The sequence below is a fragment of the Phacochoerus africanus genome, chromosome 11 (assembly GCF_016906955.1).
Source record: "Phacochoerus africanus isolate WHEZ1 chromosome 11, ROS_Pafr_v1, whole genome shotgun sequence".
Lineage (NCBI taxonomy): Eukaryota > Metazoa > Chordata > Mammalia > Artiodactyla > Suidae > Phacochoerus > Phacochoerus africanus.
Window position 1 is genome coordinate 1,829,332 of NC_062554.1, and position 13,643 is coordinate 1,842,974.

The window sequence follows — 13,643 nt, forward strand, 5'->3', positions numbered from 1 at the left end:
GAAATAGCAACAACAACAACAACAACGAAGACAAAAAGACAAAAAAAAAAGATAATTTGGGTTTGCTAATACAGTTTAGTTCACAAACATGCATCCAGTGAAACTGCCGTATTATTATCAACAAGATAAGGGACATGTTTTCTAGAAATCACATGGAAGTCCCTGTCATGGCTCAGCAGTCAACAAACACAATTAAGATCCATGAGAATTCGGGTTCGATCCCTGGCCTTGCTCCATAGGTTAAGGATCCGGCGTTGCCCTGAGCTGTGGTGTGAGCTGTGGTGTAGGTCAAAGAGATGACTTGGATCTGTTGTTGCTGTGGCTGTGGTGTAGGCCAACAGCTGTAGCTCTGGTTGAACCCCTAGCCTGGGAACCTCCATACACAAGTGCGGCCCTAAAAAACACACACACACAAAAAATGAAAGAAATCACATGAATTTTCCATGTGTATGATAGATTTGTAATAGGACGCTTGAGATGCATACAAGGCTTGTTGGCTGTAGGCGTTTCTCACGTATAAGGGCTACCTTCTCCCCATTGCCACCTCTGATCTATCAACATGTATGCTTTCTATTAGAACAATGAAGCTCACACTAGCCTTGGGTTGGTTTGTTTGCTTGCTTGCTTGTTTTGTCTTTTTAGGGCTGCACTGCATATAGAGGTTCCCAGGCTAGGGGTCGAATCAGAGCTGCAGCTGCCACAGCAACTCGGGATCTAAGCCGCGTCCATGACCCACACCATAGCTCACGGCAATGCCAGATCCTTAACCCACCGAGCGAGGCCAGGGATTAAACCCGCACCTTCATGGAAACTAATTGGGTTCGTTAACCACTGAGCCACAACAGGAACTCCCCACCCTAGAATCGTTCTTATGACCCTGACATGCAGCTACCACCTTGACTAACAGGTTGTCAGAAATCGTGGCCACACTTGATGCTGGCTGTGTTCTTGAACCATGGCCAGAAAGTAGGACATTCTCTAGGCTGAAGGTCAGGTTCCTTTGAGTCTGTAGATCAACAACCTTCAGAACAAAGCTAAGTCTGATCATTCACATTAGGAGGCTTTAGCAGCTCAAACATCTCAACTCCAACAAGTGAGGAAATGGAGATGCTGAGAGCTTCCATCTGTCCTAGAAAGACGCATCTCCTTTGGGCTGTAAGGAAGCCCAGCTGTGGCCGATGAGCGATCCAGAAACCTTTCCGGAAGACATCTAGGAGAATTAAATTCGCTTCAGTCCTGTCCTCCTCCTGATGCTTTGTTCACACCACGTGATTAATACCCCCTGTAGTCAGAGATCTTGCTCTTTCCCTGGAGGGAAGTGCTGTGTCCCTGACTAATTACTCCTGTATCCCCTGTAATGGTGCGATGTTGGGAATACAGGAGCCACTAAATAGATGTTCGTTAAATTAGTGCTAAGCAATTGTTTAAAAATCTTTCTGTGTATCAGACGTTGGGCCATGGCTTAACAATAAGTAGATATTCCCACTCTCTATCTTTACCCAACTACAAACCATTTTATAATTGTATTCCTCTCTCCACCTGCTTCCAACGGAAGACTAACTTCTAGTCATGTGAGGTCTCAGGTTTACATTTATTTCATGTTGAATACGTCCCATGACACCCTAGACTAAGTCATACTCTCCTGGTGAACAATTTCAAAGAATTCTGCAATATGTTTCGTACTTACACACTTTTAATTATATAGGTACTGAAGTGAATAATTGCACACTGTCTTTTTTACCTTACCATCCTACGACTTCCATGAGGGAGGGGGTCACGTCTGCCTTTTCCAATGCTTTATTCTTAGAACATTGCAGTACTAATTGAATGAATAAATGAGATGATAAATGAACTATTTTTTTCTGCCATGCCCACAGCACATGGAAGTTCCTGGGCCAATCCTAGCTGCAGCTACAACCTATGCCACAGCTGTGGCAACGCCAGATCCTTAACCCACTGTGCCAGACCAGGGATCAAACCTGTGCCACCTCAGAGGTAAGGCCGGATCCTTAAGCTGCTGTGCCACAGGAGAAATTCCCAGAATGACCTATTTTTAAATGTTTATTTTCTTGTAAGAACACTTAGCCTGAGTGTTACCCTTCTAATAGGTTTTCAAGTGTGCAATGCAGTGTTGTTAAGTATAGGTCTAATGTTTACGACAAATCTCTAGAACGTAATCATCTTCCTTGATGGAAACTTTAAGTCTATGGATTAGCAACTCCTCATTTCACTCTAATCTCAGCCTCTGGCAACCATCATTCCACTCGATTCTATGAATTTGACTCTTTTTAGAGACCTTATAAAGTAGAATCACTGCAAGTCCTGTCCTGTGACCAGCTTATTTCATTAGGCATAAAGTTCTCCAAATAATCTTTGTTCTCACATACTGCAAATCTCTTTCTACTTTTGTCTTAATAATATCCCATTGTGTGTATATATAAAAATTTATTTTTTTTTGTCTTTTGTCTTTTGAGGGCTGCACCCATGACATATGGAGGTTCCCAGGCTAGAGGTCTAATTGGAGCTATTGCCACTGGCCTACGCCACAGCCACAGCAACACCAGATCCGAGCCACATCTGCAACCTACACCACAGCTCACAGCAATGCCGGATCCTTAACCCACTGAGCAAGGCCAGGGATTGAACCCGCAACCTCATGGTCCCTGGTCGGATTCTCTTCCACTGTGCCATGACAGAACTCCATTTTTTTTATATATATATATAAAAATTTCTTAATCCATTTTTTGGGTGATGGACATTTATGTTATTTCCATATGTCGGCTCTTGTGGATAGTGCTGCAGCAAACACGGGAGTGCTAATACAAGAGTTTCCTCTTTGTCCACGTTCTTGCCTGCATTTGCTTTTTTTTGTTGTTTGTTTGTTTTGGGGGAGGGGTAAGCTATCCTGACATACGTGAGATGATCTCTCATTGTGGTTTTGATTTGCATTTGCTTGATGATTAATGATGTCGAGCACACTTTTATATACCCACTGGCCATTTCTATGTATTCTTTGGAGAAATGTCTATTTAAGTCTTAGGCCATTTTTAATCAGGTTAGCATTTTTGCTATTGAGTTGTATGACTTTCTTATATAGTTTGAAAATTAACCCCTTATCAGATATATAGTTTGTAAATATTTTCTTCTTCTCTATAGGCGACTTTTCACTCTGTCGATTATTTCCATTGTAGTAGAGAAGCTTTTAGTTTAGAGAAGCTTTTTAGTTTTTAGTTTTAGTTATTACTCAAATGAATTTATCACATCTAGGGTTGTATAATGATCATAACAATCCAATTTCACTGGATTTCCATCCCACAGCCCAAGCACACTGCCCCCCAAACTGTCTCCTCTGGAGACCATGAGTTTTTCAACGTCTGTGAGTCAGCATCTGTTCTGCAAAGAAGTTCAGTCTGTCCTTTTTTAAGACTCCACGTGTCAGTGAAAGCATTTGATGTGGGTGTCTCATTGTATGGCTGACTTCACTTAGCATGATAGTTTCTGGGTCCATCTGTGTTGCTAAAAATGCCGGTATTTCATTCTTTTTAATGGCTGAGTCGCATTCCATTGTGTCTATGTACCACATCTTCTTGATCCACTCCTCTGTCGATGGACATTTAAGTTGTTTCCATGTCTTGGCTATTGTAAATAGTGCTGCAATGAACATCGGAGTACATGTGTCTTTGCGAGTCGTGGTTTTCTCTGAATAGATGCCCAGGAGTGGGATTGCTGGATCAAATAGGAGTTCTATGTTTAGTTTTCTGAGGCATCTCCATACTGTTTTCCACAGAGGCTGCACCAATTTACAATCCCACCAACAGTGTACTAGGGTTCCTTTTTCTCCACACCCTCTCCAGCCCTTATTGTTTGTAGACTTTTTTTTTTTGTCTTTTTGCTATTTCTTTGGGCCACGTCTGCGTCATATGGAGGTTCCCAAACTAGGGGTCTAATCAGAGCTGTAGCCGCTGGCCTATGCCAGAGCCACAGCAACGCAGGATCTGAGCCACGTCTGCGACATACACCACAGCTCACGGCAACACCGGATCCTTAACCCACTGAGCAAGGGCAGGGATCGAACCCACAACCTCATGGTTCCTAGTCGGATTCATTAACCACTGTGCCACGACGGGAACTCTGTTTGTAGACTTTTTGATGATGGCCCTTCTGGCTGGTGTAAGGTGGTACCTCAGAGTGGTTTTGATTTGCATGTTTCTAATCATGAGTGATGTTGAAGACCTTTTCATGTGTTTTTTGGTGTTCTGTATGTCTTCTTTGGAGAACTGTCTGTTTAGATCTTCTGCCCATTTTTTGATGGGGTTGTTTGCTTTTTTGGTATGGAGCTGCAGAAGGTGTTTATAAATTTTGGAGATGAATCCCTTGTCAGTCGATTCATTTGCAAAGATTTTCTCCCATTCTATGGGTTGTCTTTTTGTGTTGTTTAGGGTTTCCTTTGCTGTGCAGAAACTTTGAAGTTTGATTAGGTCCCATTTGTTTGTTTTTCTTTTTATTGTCAATACTCTAAGAGGTGGATCTGAGAAGATGTTGCTGTCATTGATGTCAGATAGTGTTTGGCCTACGTTTTCCTCTGAGAGTTTTATAGTGTCTGGTCTTATATATAGGTCTTTAATCCATTTGGAGTTGATTTTTGTGTATGGGGTTAGAGAGTGTTCTAATTTCATTCTTTTCCATGTGGCTGTCCAGTTTTTCCAGCACCACTTATTGAACAAGCTGTCTTTTCTCCATTGTACATTCTTGCCTCCTGTGTCATAGATTAGTTGGCTGTAGGTGCATGGGTTTAATTCGGGGCTTTCTATCCTGTTCCACTGATATACATGTCTGTCTTTGTGCCAGCATCATGCAGCTTTGATGATTGTTGCTTTGCAGTATAGTCTGAAGTCCGGGAGCCTGATGCCTCCAGCTCCATTTTTCTTTTTCAGGATGTCTTTGGCTATTCTAGATCTTTTGTGCTTCCAAACAAATGTTAAAATATTTTGTTCGAGTTCTGTGAAAAATGTCCTTGGTAATTTGATAGGGATTGCATTGATTCTGTAGATTGCCTTGGGTAGTGTAGTCATTTTGATAATATCGACTCTTCCAGTCCATAAGCATGGTATATCTTTCCATCTATTTGTGTCATCTTTGATTTCTTTCATCAGTGTCTTATAGGTTTCAGAGTACAGGTCTTTGGTCTCTGTAGGTAGGTTTACTCCTAGGTATTTTATTCTTTTGGATGTGATGGTAAACAGGATTGCTTCCCTAATTTCTCTTTCTGATCTTTCATTGTTACTATATAGAAATGCCATTGATTTCTGTGTATTAATTTTGTATCCTGCGACATTGCCAAATTCATGAATGAGCTCTAATAGCTTTCTGGTAGACTCTTTAGGATTCTCTAGGTATAGTATCATGTCATCTTCAAATAGAGATAGTTTTACTTTTTCCTTTCCAATTTGGATTCCTTTTATTTCTTTTACTTCTCTGATTGCTGTGGCTAGGACTTCCAAAACAATATTGAAGAGTAGTGGCAAGAGCAGACATCCTTGTCTTGTTCCTGATCTCAGTGGGAATTCTTTCAGCTTTTCAGCATTGAGAATGATGTTCGCTGTGGGTTTGTCATATATGGCCTTTATTATGTTGATGTAGGTTCCCTCTATGCCCAGCTTCTGAAGGGTTTTTATCAGAAATGGGTGTTGGATTTTGTCAAAGGCTTTTTCTGCGTCTATTGAGAGGGTCATATGGTTTTTATTCTTCACTTTGTTAATGTGGTGTATCACATGGATTGATTTGTGGATATTGAAGAACCCTTGCATCCCTGGGATAAATCCCACTTGATCATGATGTACAATCCTTTTAATGTATTGTCAGATGCGGTTTGCTAGTATTTTGTTGAGGATATTTGCATCGAAGTTCATCAGGGAAATTGGCCTGTAGTTTTCTCTTTGTGTGGTATCTTTGTCTGGTTTTGGTATCAGGGTGATGGTGGCCTCATAGAATGAGTTTGGGAGTATCCCTACCTATGCAATTTTTTGGAATGGTTTCATAGGATAGGTGTTAGCTCTTCTCTAAATGTTTGATAGAATTCGCCTATGAAGCCATCTGGTCCTGGACTTTTGTTTGTTGGAAGTTTTTTAATCCCAGTTTCAGTTTCAGTTCTTGTGATTGGTCCGTTCATCTTTTCTATTTCATCTTGCTTTAGTCTTGGAAGATTGTACTTTTCTAAGAATTTGTCCATTTCTTCTAGGTTTTCCGTTTTATTGGCATATAGTTGCATATAGTAGTCTCTTATGATCCTTGTATTTCTGTGGTGTCCGTTGTTACTTCTCCTTTTTCCTTTCTAATTTTGTTGATTTGAGTCCTCTCTCTTTTTATCTTGATAAGTCTGGCTAAGGGTTTATCAATTTTGTTGATCTTTTCAAAGAACCAGCTTTTTATTTCATTGATCTTTTCTATAGTTTTCTTCATTTCTATTTCATTGATTTCTGCTCTGATCTTTATGATTTCTTTCCTTCTACTAACTTTAGGTCTTGTCTGTTCTCTCTTGAGCTGCTTTAGATGTAAAGTTAGCTTGTTTGTTTGAGCTTTTTCTTGTTTCCTGAGGTGGGCTTGTATTGCTATAAACTTCCCTCTTAGAATGTCTTTTGCTGCATCCCACAGGTTTTGGAGTGTCGTATCTTCGTTGTCATTTGCTTCTAGGTATTTTTTTAAATTTCCTCTGGGACTTCTTCAGTGATACATTGGTTGTTTAGTAGCATGTGGTTGAGTCTCCACGTGTTTGTGTTTTTTGCAGTTTTTTTCTTGTTGTTGATTTCCAGTCGTATAGCACTGTGGTTGGAAAAGATGCTTGATATGATTTCAATTTTCTCAAAGTTACCGAGGTTGGATTTGTACCCCAGGATGTGATCAGTCTTAAAGAATGTCCCATGTGTATTCTGTTGCTTTTGGATGGAATGTCCTATAAATATCTATTAAGTCCATCTGGTTTAATGCTTCATTCAGGGTCTGTGTTTCCTTATTGATTTTCTGTCAGGATGATCTGTCCATTGCTGTAAGTGGGGTGTTAAAGTCCCCCTCTGTGATCATGTTATTGTCAATTTGTCCTTTTAAGGTTGTTTAGCAGTTGTCTTATACATTGTGGTAAACCTATGTTGGGTGTGTAGATATTTAAAATTTTTATATCTTCTTCTTGGATTGATGCTTTGATCATTAGGTAGTGACCTTCCTTGTCCCTTAAAATATTCTTCATTTTAAAGTCTATTTTGTCTGATATGAGTATTGCTGCTCCAGCTTCTTTTGATTCCCGTTTGTATGGAATATTTTCATCCATCATCTCACTTTCAATTTGTGTGTGTCTCTAGAAGGGAAATGGATCTCTTGAAGACAGCATATATGTGGGTCTTGTTAAGGTAATTATTGATATGTATGTTCTTATTGCCATTTTATTAATTGCTTTGGATTTGTTTTTGTTGATCTTTTTTCTTCCCTTCTTGTTCTCTTCTCTTCTGGTTTGATGACTCTCTTTAGTGTTGTATTTGAGCTGATTTTTCTTATTTGTTTGTGTATTAATTGTAGATTTTTGGTTTGCAGTTATTCTGAAGTTTTGATATAAGGGTCTATGTATATATGAGATTGTTTTAAGTTTATGGTCTCTTAATTGCAAGTTCATCCCCAGTGTCCTGCATTTGTACCATCCTCTTCTCATGATTTCTGATTTTGGTGGCATAATTTTGCATGGATGATTTCGTATTTTTACTGTATATATACCTTTACTGGTGAGCCTTGTCATTTGTGGTATTTTTGTTTCTGTTTGTGGCCTTTTCTTTTCTGCCTAGAGAAGTTCCTTTAGTATTTGTTTTAAAGCCGGTTTAGTGTTTCTGAATTCTCTCAGCTTTTGCTTATCTGTGAAGGTTTTGATTTCTCCTTCAAATCTTAATGAAAGCCCAGCTTGGTAAAGTAATCTTGGTTGGAGGTTTTTTCCTTTCATCACGTTAAGTATATCATGCCACTCCCTTCTGGCCTGCAGAATTTCTGATGAAATATCTGCCAATAACCTTATCGGGGTTCCCATGTATGTTATTTGTTTCTTTTCCCTAGCTGCTTTCAAGATTTTCTCTTTGTCTTTAATTTTGGTCAGTTTGATTAATATGTGTCTCGGTGTGTTCCTCCTTGGGTTTATTTTATACGGTACTCGTTGTGCCTCCTGGATTTGAGTGAGTGATTCCTTTCCCATGTTAGGAAAATTTTTGGCTATTACCTCTTCAAATATTTTTTCTATCCCCTTCTTTCTCTCTTCTCCTTCTGGCACCCCTATAATACAGATGTTGGTGCATTTAACATTGTCCCAGAGTTCCCTGAGACTCTCTTCATTTTTTTTTCAATCTTTTTTCTCCTTTCTGTTCTGCATCCGTAATTTCTTCTAATCTGTCCTCCACCTCACTTATTCGCTCTTCTGCCTCCTGTATTCCACTGTTAGCTGCTTCTAGTGAATTTTTTATTTCAGTTATTGTATTTTGCATCTCTTCTTGTTTAAGTTTTATATCTTGTATATCTGTGGTCAGTGTTTCCTGTAAACTATCCATATTTGCCTCCAGTTTAATTCCAATGTCTTGCATCATCTTCAGCATCAACAGTCTAAAGTCTTTTTCCTGGAGGCTGAGAATCTCCTCATCACTTAGCTGATTTTCTGGGGTTTTTCCTTTCTCCTTCATCTGAGTTATAGTTCTCTGTCTTTTCATTTGTATAGCTTTTTGGTGTGGTGATCTTTTTACAGATTATAGAGCTGTAGCCTCTCTTACTTCTGGTGTCTGCCCCCCTTGATGCTGAAGTTGGTATGGGGGCTTGCTCTAGGCTTTCTGATGGGAGGGACTAATGCCTGCCCACTGGTAGGTGGAGCTGAATCCTATCCCTGTGCTTGGTGGGGCTTTGTCTCTGGTTGAGATTAGAGATGACTGTGTGCCTGGAAGGTCTTTAGGCAGCCTGTTTACTGAGGGGCACACCTGTGATTCCAGTGGATTGTTGTTTGCCCTGGGGCTTCTCAGCACTGACTGATGGGTGGGGCCAGAGTTTCCCAAAATGGCCACTTCCAGAGAAAGGCATGCTGCTGAATATTCCCAAGAGCTTTGCTTTCAATGTCCTTCCCCCACAACAAGCCATATTCATCCCTGTTTTCCCAGGAGGTCCTCCAAGAACTGCAGTCAGGTTTGACCCAGATGCCTAGGGAGATTTTGCTTTGCCCTGGGACCCAGTGCACGTGAAAGTCTGTGTGCACCTTTTAAGAATGGGGTCTACATTTCCCCCTGTCCCATGGAGCTCCTGCACACAAGCCCTACTGGCCTCCAATGCCAGATGCTCTGGGGGCTCTTTCTCCCAGTGCCAGATCCCCACATATGGGAGTTTGATGTGGTGCTCAGAACTCTCACTCCTGTAGGTGAGTCTCTGTGAAACAATTACTTTCCAGTCTGTGGGACTTCCCACCTGGGAGGTATGGGGTTGCTTATATTGTGTAATTGCCCCTCCTACCTCTTGATGTGGCCTCCTCTTGATGTGGCCTCCTCTTTGTCTTCTGGAGTAGAAAGTTTCCAGTCCATTTGGTTGAAGATTGATCAGCATTTGGTTGTAAATTTTGTTGTTTTTATGAGAGAAGTTGAGCTCCAGTTCTTCTATTCCACCACCTTAATCCCATCTAAAATGCTCTAAACTTGGAGCCTGGGCTGACACTTCTGTGGTCCCCTCAGGAACTCCTTCCTGGAAACAGCAGTCCTTGTGCCTAGCATGTTTATTTTAAATTTTTCTTCTTTTTTATTGTAGATGTTTATCACTATAAACTGCCCTTTCATTACTGCTTTAGCTGCATACATTTTGTAAGTTTCATTTCCCTCTTCATTTGTCTCAAGATGTTTTTATATTCAGAGTTCCCATCGTGGCTCAGCAGAAACAAATTTGGCTAGCATCCATAAGGATGCAGTTTCGATCCCTGACCTCACTCAGTGGGTTAAGGATCCGACATTGCCATGAGCTATGGTGTAGGTCGCACACAGCTTGGATCCCATATTACTGTGACTGTGGCATATTCCGGTAGCTATAGCTTTGATGTGACACCTAGCCTAGGAACCTCCATATGCCCTATGCCCTAAAAAAAAGGCCAAAAAAAAAGATAGTTTTGCATTCCCTTTTGATGTCCTTTTTAACTCAGTGGTTGTGGAAGAGTGTGTTACTTGATTTCTATGTATTTGTGAGTTTTCCCCTTTTCTTACTGTCATTGATTTTAAGTTTCATTCCACTGTGGTTGGAAAAGTTACTTAGTATAATTTCGATCCTCTTGAATTGTTGAAAACTTTTTGTGACCTAGTATGCAATCAATCCTGAAGAACATTCTATATGTGATTGAGAAGAACGTGTTTCTTTCTGCTTTGGAAAAGTCCTGTATATGTCTCTTAGATCCATTTGGTCTACAGCGTTGTTCAAAACCACTGTTTATTGATCTTGTCTGAATATTCTATCCATTATGGAAATCAAAGTATTTAAATATCCTTCAATTTATCCTTTCAGATCTTTCAGTATTTGTTCATATAATTGTTTTGATGTTGAGCGCATACATATTTACAATTTTCCTATTGAATTGGTGCTTTTATCATTATGTGCTGGTCGCCTCTGTTTCCAGAGGCAAAAGTCTTTTGACTTGAAGACTTTTTGTCTTTGTCTTAAAGACTACTTTGATTTTAACAAAGCCACTAAAGTGGGTTTCTTATAGGTAGCTAGATCTTACTTTTTTAATTCATTCAGCTATTCTGTGTATTTTTTAACTGAAGATTTTAGTCTAATCCCCAATAAAGTGCTAATAAAATTGATAAATCACTATAAAATTTATTAATAAAAATGTAGAAAGTACAATTTGGAAAGAAAATGGAACAATATTACAAAAATTACAGAAAATAAAAAATTAGATATAGTTTTGAAATATAAAGGAATTGGCAAACTATTTTGAACAATATCTTATCAAAAATGACAAAGGGAGAAATTGAGAAACTAAATATTCCTTTATTCATTAATGAAAATGAGTCTTACAGTGAAAAACTTTTCCACAAAAATGGAAGGCCCAGATGACTTCACTACTGAAGTCTTGCAAATATTACAGATATAAATATCACTGAGCCTATAAAATTTTTTCTGAGAAAAGAAACACTTTCAAAATCATTTTTATATTTTGATATCCCCCCTGAAAATTTTATTTCAAGAATGGAAAATTATAGGCCAAATTCTCCCATGAACATAGATGCAACTATCCTAAACTAAATATTAGCAAATCAAATTCAATTATAATAAAATAGATATAAGCAGCCAAAGGTGGGTTTATCCCCAGGAATTCTGGATTGATTGAATATTTCATAAATTAATCAAGGTGGTACTTGCATCCCTGAATTAGGATGTACAAGGATGTGGAAAAACCTTTGATCATATGGTAACAAGAAAAACCTCAACAAAATGAAAATCATATTTACATGGTCAGTGAACCAGGCGCAGTGGATTCAAGAAACCCTTGACTCTCTGACATCCACGTAGGTGCGTGGAGTGCATTTCTGAGCACAGGTGCAGAGTCTCGTCAGCTTCACAGAGACACTTTGAAGGCATGAGAAGGAAGCAGCCAGTTCTTGGATGACAGTGTAAACAGTCTAGGCAGAAATTTAGAAGAAAGCCAGAGTTCCCTGTGGTGCAGCAGGTGAAGACTGAGCGTTGTCACTGCAGCAGCTTGGGTCACTGCTATGGCACGGTTTTGACCCTTGGCCTGGGAACGTCCATGTGACATAGGCATGGCCAAAAAAAAAAAAAGAAGAAGAAATTTAGAAGAAACCCAAATGCAAAAACAAATCATTTCACCTCCAAATTCCCTTCCCTTTATGCTATAAGAGTTTTGCCTAGAAAGCAGCAGTGGAGGAGATGCTGGTAGTAAGAGAGAAATCACAGAGTCCTACACATCCTCACGGCAAATACACGTGTGAGGTTCGCTTTTTTTGAATTCATAGGTGAAGCAAAATATCTAAAATCGCTACTCACATCTGAGTTTCAGAAGTATAAATCTTCTAGAAGGTAACAGTAGAGAATACCTCTACAACCTTGGATTAGGCAAAGATTTCTTAAACTTGCCACTAAATCATTAAACATTAAAGAAAATATTGATAAATTAGGTGAGTAAATTAAAAACATTTGTTCATCAAAAGACAACTAAGAGCATGCCAAGGCATACTTCAAAATGAAAGTATACCTTTACAAATCTGACAGAAGGACTTATAGACAGATTATAAGAACACATCAACAAGAAAGATACAAACTGGGAATAAAATTGGTAAAATGGCTGATAATACATTATACAGAAAAGGACATACCAATAGTTGATAAAAATATATATTTTTAAATGCTCAATATAGGAGGCCCAGGGAGAAGGGAGAGCACTGCCTGATTATTTCTTTGTGAAAACTGGTGTCTTTCCCTGGATTCTATGGTGGTATCCTTTTTAAAAACATGGATACATAACTTCATCTGCCAGAGTGCTTAGCTACTGGGGTCTCTTTAAAGCAGCTCCTTCCATAGGTGTCTTCACATCCCTGACTGTTGTGGCTGGACCAGCCTTGTGGTTCTCATCGCAAGATGTCCTCAGTGATAACCAGCAGGAAATTTTGAGAGACAAGACTTAGTACTTCCAAGGGCTGAAAATTAAACTGCACACCTGGGACCACACGGGATGAAGTGAGAGAGAGGAAGCGTGAAATCCTGGAGTTCTGCCTTTATAGGGTTGAGGGTGAGGCCAGGCTTTGTTTCATGGGCTCACTCTCTGCTGGTGACTCTAAAACGTAACAGCAGGAATGTGAAGCGTGAGAAGAGAAAACACAAGTGGTCTAAATGTCAGTAATCTAAGGAATCTGGGGAGGGAGCAGCCTGGCCCTTTACCTGGTTGTGTGGCTGGCAATGTTTATTCAAGACATCTGTCTTTGAAGTGGATGCCTCCGCAATTAAAGCTTAAATATGGCACTTGCCTTTCAACAACAAAGCAAAACAAACCAACTGTGAGGGCTTATGCTACGTACCTAGAATAAGGCAGGGAGAGAAGGTGTGGCAAGAAATATCTTCTTGAGAGAGATTACGAAGAAGGATGGCAGGTATATTCCATGCCTGCAGCAGCCAGGGTGTCTTGGTCCATAATTACCTGCCTTGGAAATACCAACTGGCTTGCTTACTGAAAGCTCCGCTGTGCCTCAGCCCTTTTCTCACCACCATTCCCCAGTGATTTTTCCTTTCACTCAAAGTTTTGTCTGCAAAGATTCAAAGGCAAACCTCTGCAAAACAACCTTTGCAAAAAAAAAAAAAAAAAAAAGCAAGCAAATCTTGGAGTAGTACAGAAAACAGACCTCCAAAAGTCTAAGCCTTCAGAGTTCCTTCTTTGTTATCTGAATCAAGTCTCCTGGTGACAAAACTGTGGAGCAATTTTGGTCTGGCTTGGATAAGGTGGGAAGGACCCTTTTCTAAGACTCCAAATCACTATTTCCAAAGGTAATGAGTACCCTGTATAGGAGAGGTCGTGGCTTCCAGAGAAAGCAACCTGAACTGTCAACCTTACCATCAACTTCATTTCCGAGTGAGTATATGATGACTTTCGA